The 11,182-nt window shown below is 45.1% G+C and overlaps 1 protein-coding gene across 2 annotated transcripts in view; it reads left to right on the top strand.

Annotated features, from left to right (window-relative positions):
* The first annotated feature begins 9,736 nt into the window (after positions 1 to 9,736).
* Positions 9,737 to 11,182, top strand: part of SFMBT1 (Scm like with four mbt domains 1) — a 177,415-nt gene continuing 175,969 nt past the window's right edge. The window contains exon 1 of one of the 2 annotated variants that reach the window (XM_072649647.1): positions 9,737 to 9,801. The gene's annotated coding sequence lies outside the window, so the exon portion shown is untranslated. Of the gene's footprint in view, positions 9,802 to 10,936; positions 11,093 to 11,182 lie in introns of those variants that run through there. The other variant, XM_072649619.1, reaches the window with a different exon arrangement.

The raw sequence follows: 11,182 nt of genomic DNA on the forward strand, positions 1-11,182 counted from the left end.
AGAAATTTGCCAGGATGTCTACTCTGGGATGTTGTTCGTATTTTTCTTGAATTCTATAGATCAATCTACCTCCTTACTTTTCTTGAATATTGATTCCTTATTAGTCATTTTTGTTCAGTCCTTTCCAGCCCAAAGATTTTCTAGAGGAAACCGAAAACAATCTAAGAGTTATGGAGTCCTGCCTTCTGGTTGTCATCCATTATCTTTGTGGAGGTGCTATCCTTTTTTTTTTTTTTTATTATTCTCCATTATTCCCCATTCAATATAGCTAAAAAACAAACAAAAACCCAAAACCCTGCTCTGCTCTCTTTAGCACTTGTTGTCAGTCTCAGAGCATGCTAAGCTTCAGAGCTGCCGTTGCTATAGTCACAGAACCATGCCACCCTTTAGCAAGCATCCTCCATTACCTGTCCTGGCTGACATCTTCTGCACATGTCTTTTAAAATCTAAGTTGGCATATGAACTGATTCAGAGTGAGGTGATCAGGACCATGAGAACAGTATGAAAAATGACTACATTTACCATCATGTTAATGAAAATAAGGTTTAGGGCAGCTGAACTCACACTGTGAAACAATGACCATTTCAGGCTTGGAGAGCAGATGACGAAATACGCATCGCTTCTCTTGATGGGAAGGCGGGGGGTGTTACAGGCATGTGCTTTCAGAATGGTTATTTTGTAGGCCAAGTTGGCTTAAATATTTTTCTTTTGTTATAAGGCAAATTCAATGTGGGGACAGGAGGAGGTATATCAGAAAACTGTAATAATATAAAAATAAATACTTTTTTAAAAAAAGCTAAATTGTTTGCTATTTCCTGTGCTACACTCCTCTCTCTTTAGATAACTCTTATTTTTGTCCTTTATCAATATCATTTCTTGTGTCTTCAGAACTTCATTCTTCAGAACCCCTATCCCTTTGAGGCTAGCTTCCTCTTTATGATTTTTGGTCTATGAAATAATATGTATACTGTCTCTAAACACATTTGAAATCTGCTTTCTAGAGTGCATGTCAAGTGATCATCAGCTTTTCTCTCCTCTATGACAAATTCTAAGCTAGAGTAGTCACTTTTCCCCAAAGGTCCTGTCCTTTCAACTTCTTTCAACTTTAGCCTTTCAACTTTTTGATCCTTCTTGTGGATCAGAATTAGATCTTTTTCAAAGTTTTGAAAGATGAAATTAATGTGAAGTCAAGGCAAGAAATTGTCATCTATTTTGTCTTGGCTGGAGAGAGCAAGAACTCTCCAGAGAGCCAGGTAATTGGAATTTCCTGTCAATACTATATCATACTACCATGACAGGCTTATGTTTACTGAATTCCTCATTTAGTTACTCCTTCTGTGTTGGTAGTCCACGTGCAGAGGTGTCAAGCTCTCAACCTAAAGCCACATGCAGCCTCCAGAATGGCCAAGTGTGGCCCGAATCAAATTAAAATACAATCAAGAAGTGTTTAACAAAATAAGTAAAAATATTATAATAATATTCAATGAAAATACAACTCAGATGATGTTAATTTGTGGTTTTCTAAACACTATGTGGACAGCAGGGATCTGTTTCTATTTGAGTTCGGTACTATTGGCTATACAAGTAGCATGCTTCTATGACAACACTGTTTTGTTCTCTTCTTTTGTTGATCTCTGCCCAAATGCTTCTTACCATGATTTTCGTCTCTGTTTCCTACTTATTCTCATAACGTGATCCAGTTCTATAAGCATTTATGAAGTGTGTAAGATACATGTTATTTCTTCAATATTTGTCATATTAAAGGCTACTTCTATTGCAGTTCTTCTACAAATTACAAAAATTGTAGTTTTTCTTATGCTTATCTTTTCAGTTGAGAGTTCTTTTATCACAGATTTTTTTAAAATGTCTACTAGCTCTCATTAGATCTACTCTGTCCCTAGTGAGAGCTCAACAGTCTTAGTTTTGGAATTGTCATTCAGAAATCCAATGGTATTTTTTACACCATCTTCTTAACGAGTTATTCTTTTTCCAAATATGCCTTTCGTCTGATGCCTTTGCCTTCAATAGGCAGCAGTAAAGATAAGGCCACTTATGCCCCTAATGTTTTTTGTTTCTTGCCTAGGATTTGGGGATCCTTGGCAATCCTTTTTAGATTTCTTCTGACCACTTTGCCCAAATGTATCACCAGCAGCAGAGAGAAGTCATCAATACAGCCTCAGACATCTAAGGGCATCACAAACCTGTTATTCAGTCATCCAAGACTGAATGCCACCTGTCCCTTTAAGAAGTTGGGATGCTGACCATAGGTTACCTGCACTTGTCCAAATACGGTTGGCATGCACTGAGTCAGTGTATGTCAGTGGGGTGTATGGGCTGGTCAGGAAAGACTAGCACCTCTGGTCTGATCTTTTTGGGGCTGCTTTTCCATTTTGGGGGTCCACTTGTCACCCAACTCTCACCCTTAGATCCAAGAAACTAACATGTACTGCAGTCACACCCTGGTAAAACCACTTCAGTAAATGGACTAAACCACACTGAGGGCAATTGATAGTCTTCAAACCCATCAGTGTTAGGGGGATGTCTACCCCAACCATGTAAAAACTTCCCCCTGTGGAACAATTTTTCCTCCTCTTGGAACAATTTATTCCAGTGACTATAAACATGGCTGAAGCAGGCATTGTGGAGTGTTTAGCACTTGGTCGTACGTGTATGAGGTGTGCTAAATTATTAGATATTTTCAGGACATTTTTAAACTCTTTCCTAAGGGCATAATTGTTTATTTTTTTCAGTGAAAACAAAGTTCAGAGCAAAGCAAACAAAAAGAAGAGTGACACTGGATTCACTCTAAGTGGCAGTGAATACAGTGCAGGGATTATTGAGTATGAGACACGTGCTCAGTGTTCTGGGAGTACTGGTTACATCTGCTAGTCAGCATAGGCTCACCTGCTTCCTTCATTTGAAGATGAAGTGTGAAAACCTGAGGTGAAGCAGATATATGGAAACTGAAAATATCACAGTATCTGCCCTATTGACCAATGTCTGATTTTACTAAGTATGATGTTTTTAAGTTGATTTTTTAAAAAATCCAACTTGCAACTTAGATAAAATTGAATTGCTTCAAGAATAGTTGTAGGTAATCATCCAAAAATGTCCATAATTAAATCACATTTCTTTTTTATTGTCTATTTTTAAACAGTGAAATAACATCTTTTTGTGATGGATAAACCTATAATTGGCTTGAAGAGACTATAACCTGGAGCACCTGATATCAGTACAAAGATAATAAAAAATGATTGAACTGGAAGAAATACAGAAACAGAGTGAGCTGCCCAAACTCAGAAAACACACTGCTATTCTTATCATTGGTACCTGTAAGTACTGTTATCGATGGAGAGGAAAGACCACTGAGTTTGCTCTATTTGTAGTAAAAGGAGGATCTTTGCAAAATTTCTTGACAACATGGGGGCAGGTTGCTAGGGAGGTAGATGGGAAAATAGATAGAAAGAAAGAGCATCTATTAAGCATTTTCTATGTGCCAAGCCCTGGGAAACATGTTGACTTTTTTATACCAAAGTACTTTGAAAGGTGTTTGAGCTAAAGGAAGAAAACGTTATTTATTATGTTTTCACTATGGGTGAATAAAAACTACTTACTCATGTGAAATGCAGCTGTCTGCTATGGCTATTATATCAAATACAGGCACAATGTGAACCTCAATCAGTGGTTAAAAATATTACAAGTAGCAGTATCATCAATGACACTATGTTCTGAGGAACTCTGAGCTGGAAAACTAACTCATTTATCACATTAATATAATAATTATCTTATGTAAAAATACGAACATTGTTAAGGATGTCATAAAAAATATTATTGTTACTTTATTATATGTCTAAGATATGTGTTATTACCTTTTCTGTAATTCTTATTTTATGAAACTATGGAGCATACAGGGAGTGCCATGTCCTCTCCCTGTGCTTTGGACCCATGCATGCACTGAAGTTTAGTTCTGGAGAAATCTGGCCTCTAATGAGTAAGTCTTCCTTTTCTCACACTCCGGGTTCTTTACACCTAGACCACAAGAAAAACTTCTTAAAGCTCAGGTTTGGCTCATCCTGAGGGTGTCTCCAAAGGAAGCAGCAGCAAAGTACTCAGTTTATAATAGGATCCAAGTGTAGGATACATACTTATTTCCTCCACACAAAAGAATTGCTCAGTACAAAGGTCCAGAAGCATGAATTGATGGAAAATTTAAACAAGATACTATAAATTATAATTATACTCTCCCAGGAAGTTAAAACTTAAAAATCCCACACATAAAACAAAACAAAATGGTTTTTGGGACTGCTGAATAGGCAGTTGGACATTTTCCCTTCACTCTTCAATATTCAGTTTTCTTCAAGTTCATATGTTCTGACATGCCAGGTCAGGGGTTGAGCTTCTCTCCTCCTGTCATTGACATCCTCTTCAATGCAGAAACTTCTGGTATTAGACATCTCTGACCAATGGACCCAGGATGTCTGACTGTTTTGAACTCCCGAGTTTGTCTCCAAGCCTGGATACATCCACCTCAAGACTGATGCTCAGTCACCTGCACTCAGTGAAGGAATGTTAAGAGAGGTACCCAGGGGCCTAGATTCAAGTACACCCAGTTGATCACCCCAGCTCTGGCTGCCACATGGGAACAGCTTGCTGCCATTGTGGGGAAAAGGGGAGTTTCTTCCCCCATGCCTTAAGGGAGACAGAAATAACTTGCCACAAGTTGGGATGTCTATGGAAGAGAGAGAATCACAAATTGTCTCCCACTTTATCTGATAAAGTACCCTACCTCCCTCTCATTGTCATGGGCCAAGTCAGGAACAAGGGACCACTTAGATTTTGCTGTGCCAAATCACCAAGTCCTTTTATCACTGATCCACACACATCATTATCTAGAAGCAAGCAGTTCTGTGTATACTCCATCCCCAGTGCAACAAGCTAACAAAATTACTTGTGAAAATTAAAAAAAAAAACCCAACAAACATTCATTAAGTGTATACTATATTATACAAGACACTTTGTGAGACACTTGGGGAATACAAAGACAAAATGAAAACCAGTCCCCGTCCTCAAGGTATACAAAGGATGAACTATTTGTGGGTGAACTAAAGATTTTATTTACGTATCCGGACCAGATGTGAAATCAGAGCACTGAGGTCAAATCCAGGGACTGCCAGTTATGACCTGTGTTTCCTTGGGCAAGTCACTACAGCTCACCGAACATCAGTTTCCTCAACAGTAAAGAAGGTTGGAGCAGATCACCTCAAAACTCCCTCTATCTCTAAATCTTCAACCCTATAATCACGTCACTCTTCTACTCAATAAACTATTACTTCTAAGTAATAAATAAAGGCTGCTAAATCATTATTACTTCTAAGAGCAATTACAAAGCCTTTCACAATTCCCACCCACTGGGGAACTGTGTTCCCCACACATTTAATTGAACTTACTGTTGCTTGGACATGCTCTTCCTTCCTGTTCCCGTGTACTTCCCTTAATGACTCTCCATCCCTCCTCACTTCTGTGTCTTTGAGTCCCTGATTTCTTTCAAGACTGAGCTCAAGCCTCACTTTCCACACGATTGATAATCTTCTATTATCCCATCTCTCTGTGCTTTACACATCTTAATGCTCAGACATCTAATCCCTCCATCATCAGTACTTGCCAAGGTCTTCAACCCCGTGCTGTCTCCTCCATTCCAGATCTTGACTCCAGTGAACCAATTCAACTTTCTAGTCTTCTATTCTCATATTCTCTGCTCCGTTGTATTACTGGCACTCATGAATATCCAAACCCCACCCCTGCCTCCTTTGATTACTCCTATTATGTGCTTCCTTTGAAGCACCAATGAATGGAATGGGAGGATGTCTTCAATTGTGCTGAGACCACTAAAAGTTTATGTCATCTAATCTCAAATGGCAGGCAGTTAGGTGGTGAAGTGAAGAGAGTACTGAACTTGGAATCAGAATGACTCATCTTCATGAGTTCAAATCTGGCTTCAGATACCTGTGTGACTCTGGGCAGTTACTTAGTCTTGTTTGCCTCAGTTTCCTCATCTGTAAAATGAGCAGAGAAGGAAATGACAAACCACTCCAGTATCTTTACCAAGAAAACCCCAAATGGGGTCATAAAGAGGAGGCCATGACTGAACAACAGAAAATCTCAAACAGGCTTGAAAGCATAGCCATTCTTTTACTTCTAATTGCTTAGCTATCCCATTCACCACAGTGGCTATTCCAAACCCTCTTTCCCCTCCATATTCACATTCTTAGTGTGATTTCATTCATTCCCATTGATGACAATGTAGGATCATGAGGTTTTGTTGTTGTTTTTTTTTTGTTGCTGTTGTTAGTAAAAAAAGGAAAGGCTACATAAAGTTTGGAAACCACATTCTCACTGGATGATGCATTGTCATCCACACACAAGTTCAAATATCCTACTGGTTTCTCTGAGTTAACATGGCACTTAACCTCCCTAGGGGTGTGTGTGTGTGTGTGTGTGTGTGTGTGTGTGTGTGTGTGTGTGTGTCTGTGTGTCTGTGTGTGTCTGTGTGTCTGTGTGTCTGTGTCTGTGTGTGTGTCTGTGTGTGTGTAGGTTGGATGCAATGTCTTCTAAGTTCCCTTTCAGTTTAAGCTTTGATTTTTATCCTGATGAGCCTCATGAGCCACATCATTTCTTGGACGATAAAGAGCTGTTTTCACTTCATACCTCTTCCATAGATCGAAATCTTCTCTCATTTTTCTTTCCTTTCTCTGCTGAATCACGTGCCCTTCAACTTCCTGGTACAGGTCAGGATTCTTCTCTTTTCCCCATGAAGCTCAATCTTCACTCTCCTTGATAACATAGCAGAGGGGAAAGCCACTTCTTGAGCTCCTTCACCTTGTCCCTTCTCTTTTAGGAGGGAGGCTGGCCTGTACTTTGGGCATGACTACCAGCTGTTGTGCAGCTGTGATAGGAGGACAAACATCATATACTCTATGCAAGTGATTGCACAATCATCCTTTTCTGTATTTGCTCAAAGCTGGTTCTACTCAGTCCTCTGGCATTCTCGCTGGGAGCTCTTGTGGCCAACTCATAATAAACTGCGATGGCATGCAAGCTGATTAAATTCAATGAACATTTATTAATCACCTAGCATGCAGCCTGAACTCCTGCGAGGGAAACAAAAATGAAAAACAACCTAGTTTCTCGCCTCAGGAAACTTGACAGGGAACTAATGAACAGGATGATTTATTTACTAGTCTGAAGAAAGCTGAGACTTATACAAACATAAGAAAAATAAAACCACAGCCCAGGAACCAGGGATCTAGGAAGATGTCTAAACTCCTGCCTGGATTGGTTGGGTCTGATTTTCACTTCTGGAGGCAGCCAAGTAGTGGAGTGTATATAGGGTCAGGAAAATCGGAATTCAAATCTAGCCTTAGACAATTACAAGCTGAGTGACCCTGGACAAGTCATTTACCTTTTTGGCCTTCACCTGTAAAAGGAGGATAACGGAAGCAATCACCTCACAGAGCTTTAGTGAGAATCAAATAAGATACTATACGTAAAGCGATTCACAAATCTCAGACTGCTATATAATTATTATCTATTAGTTACTTGGATGAAAGCAGGATACAAGTCAAATGGTGGTTTGGAAGGTTTTTCTGTATTCCCTAGAGCAGGGTGGAAATTCAAGAATTTGTGAAGTCATTTCCTAATTGATAATTAAAACATATGAACAGGCAGTTCTCAAGAAACCCAAGTTATCTTTAGTCATATGAGAAAAAATGCTCCAAATGACCAATAGAATGAAAGTAGCTCTGACAATGCACCTCACACTCATCAAATTGGCAAAGGAGGAAAATGATAAAAAAAAAAAATGGATGGGTTGCAGCAAAACAGGCACGTTGATAGTGGAGCTGTGAATTTTGGTTCAGCAGTTCTGGGAAGCAACCTTGAAATATGTCCCCAAAGATACTAAACTGGGTATAGCCTCTGACTCACTGATATTAGGCCACTGATTCTAGGCCTATACACCAATAAGATGGAATTTAGAGAAAAAGGACCTTTAGGTACAACTATATTTGTAGCAGGCCTTTCCGGAGTGATAAAGAACTGTAGAACCTAATGGCATGTCCATCAGTTGGGGAATGGATGAAAAATTACGGCATTTGAATGTAATATTACTGTGATGTAAGAAATGATGAAAGAGTGTGAGAGAAATCTGGGAAAACTTGTATGAACTGACGCAGACTGAAGTGAGCAGAACTAGAACAACATATGCTATAAAAATGGTATTCTAAAAATGAACAGCTTTGAAAGAGCTGATCAACCATGATTTCAAGGGAATAATAATAAAGAATGTGGTCCAGTTGTTGACAGAGAGGTAATGAACTAAATATACAGAATTAGATGCACACTTTTAGACAAGGTAAATGTGGGAATTTGTTTCGCTTCACTGTATCTGTTACTAGGGTTACTCGGGTCTCCCTGCTCCCTCCAGGGCATGAGAGGCGAGCGAGTTACCCAGTTTTTCCTCTCTTCTAAGGGCTAATAGAGTATAAAGAAAATTGAACCACAGCAAGAGGAATTCAGGATAACTAAAATCAATTTTCTATGTCCTTAAACATAGAAATAGATTACAAAAAAAATTTGGAACTCCTTCCTCTGAAAATCATTAGGTACAAAGGCAGTATTTAGTTCCTAGGTGCTTTTGTCTTTCTTGGAGGTAGGGAGAGGAACCAGACTGAAATTTGCTGGGAAGATCTCCCAGGCTACAAGGACCAGCTGGGACTGGCCTCAGTTATGCAGGAACAACATGACATTGTTGAATCTCCTCCTTCCTGAACATCCTTTGTCCTTTAATTTTTAAGGCTGGATTTTGGCCACTGTCTGGTGGGAAAAACGCAACCCTAGACAAAAAACATTGCAGCAAGCAAGAGGAAACTGTTGCATCTTAAGTGTATCTAAGAAAGTGTCACTGTGGAAGAGGTAAGTCCTGGTCAGTTTCCCTAGACTTCTTTGCCCTTCCTACACGGCTCAGCACAGACTTAGGCACATGGGGTGTGTTGGTTTGTTAGTTTACTTCTGAGACCAGTTTTGCTGGTCATCACACTTGTTCCAGGTTTGGCAAAGTTCAGTACTTCAGTGGTAGGGTGGAAATAGCACGGGACTAAGAGTCTGAAGGCCTGGGTTCCAGTTCTAACTCTTAAGTCGCTGGATGTGATTTTGGCGAGTCCTTTTCTCTCTGGACTTCAGTTTTAAGATGTTGGCCCCTGCTGCAATACTCTGTGATTCTCAAATTAAGCAATTAGTCTCCTTATAGCATTTTGAGCCTTAAGTAGTCATTATTATTGCTGGGGAAGGAACAGGTGGAAGAATAAGAAAAGTTTCTGCGTGAGCCCCTTTTAGATCCTACTTGACACCCACAGGAACCGAAGGGCTTATTCTCTCAGAGGTAAATTTGGTGCCCCAGCGATGTGAAAAAGGGAGGCAAGTGATCAGGCCCTAGAAGTTTAAAGTAGGACCTTTCCCTCCCGGAGCTGTGCGAATCAAAGTGGCCTGGAATACTCCAGGGGCTTTGTGTCGGACCCGGATCCACTCTCTCGGTCACGGAAGGCTGGGTTTTCGCCTGCGGAGTGGTGTGCGGGCGTCTCTCCAGCACAGGCTGGCACCCCCTTGGCCCCTCGGCTGCCCCGGAGGAGGAGCGGGAGGGGAGCGGAGGGAGGAGGCAGCCCAGCCTCTTCCCACCCAGTCCCTCGGCCCAGCGCTGCCACCCGCTACCCCGGCACAGGCACGGGCGTCCGGAGCAGCTTCTCCGCGGTAAACACCCTCGGGCCTGAGGTGGGTGGGGGCAAGCCCAATCTGGCGCGCCCGAGGGCCGGCCGGGGCCGGCTTCCCAGCGGCGGGGGCTCGGGTCTTGGGCGTGCCCGCAGGGCTGGCTGGCATCCCGGCGGGAGAGGGGGCTCCGGGCAGGCCGAGCCCGAGCTTTCGAGCGCGCCCCGCTCGGCTCCCTCGGGAAGGTGCGGCCCCGCAGGCTCCGGGGACTCGTGGGAGCAGCGGCTCTCTTGGCCCGCGATTCCGGGGACCTGCCGTGCCAGCTCGAGCCCCCTCCGGGGCAGAAGGGAGCCGCGCGCCTCCCGCGTGCGCCCGCACTGCGGCCCGTCTGGAGCCGCGCTTTCTCCCCTCGGGCCGGGGGGGACGCGGCCTCCTGGGGTCCGCCGTAAAGAGCGAGGGGCGGCTGGGCGCGCGGGGGAGGGGCAGGAGCGGTGAGGGCTCCCACGGGGAGCTCCCTGCCTCCACTCTCGGCAGCTTCGCCCCGGGCATCCGTCGGTGCCCCTCCACCCAACTTTCTCCAACTCGGGCCGCGGGGTGTCCCGGCGCTTCCTAGGGGCACCGAGTGCGGCGCCGTCCGGGGCAGCGCGCAGCCCGCGGCCCGGGCAGGGGCGAGTCCCGGCCAGCTGGTGGGTTTCGGGGAGCGGGCGCGGTGGCACCGGCACCTGGAGGGGCTCGGGGATGCGAGAACGGCGAAAATGAACGATCGACAATAAAAAGAGGACCACGTGCCACTCTGCGCCCCGGGGTGCCCCCACCCCCAGGACTGCGGGGACAGTGTGCTTCGGGGGTGGGAGGCGGTCCGCAGGGGCGGCGGGGTCCAGCCCGGGGGGGCACAGCCAGCCCCGGCGCACGTGGCAGGGGGGAAGGCCGAGGCCGGGGCAGAGACCCACGCGAGTGGCGAGGGACTGGCGATGTCGGGGGCGAGGGCGGCTGGAATCGGGGAGCCGGCGCGGGGGTGGGGTGGGGGGAGCCGGGGTGGGGGGAGCCGGAGGGGCGGCGGGCGCATGCGCTCTGCGCGGCCGTGCCATATTGGAATGAGGCGGAGAGCGGAGCGCCGCCGCCGCTGCCGCCGCCACCGCCGGAGCGCGGGGCGGAGGGAGGGGGGCGGGGAGGGGTGAGCAGCGCCGCGCTCGCCGCGCAGCCCAGCCCGCCCGGCCGCCCGCCCGGCTCCGCGCCGCTCCGCGCCTCCCCGCGCAGCAGGAAGGAGAGCCCGAGCCGGCCCGGAGCGGGGAGGAGGCAGGAAGAAAGAAAAAGAAAAGCCCCCAACTCCCGGCAGGTAAGCGCGGGGCCGCCGCCGCTGGGCCTTCCCGCCCGGCCGGCTCCCGAGGCGGCCTGAGGGGGCGGCGGCGCGCGCCGGGGGCCGCGG

The sequence above is a fragment of the Notamacropus eugenii genome, chromosome 1, assembly GCF_028372415.1.
Source record: "Notamacropus eugenii isolate mMacEug1 chromosome 1, mMacEug1.pri_v2, whole genome shotgun sequence".
In the NCBI taxonomy this organism is placed as follows: Eukaryota; Metazoa; Chordata; class Mammalia; order Diprotodontia; family Macropodidae; genus Notamacropus; species Notamacropus eugenii.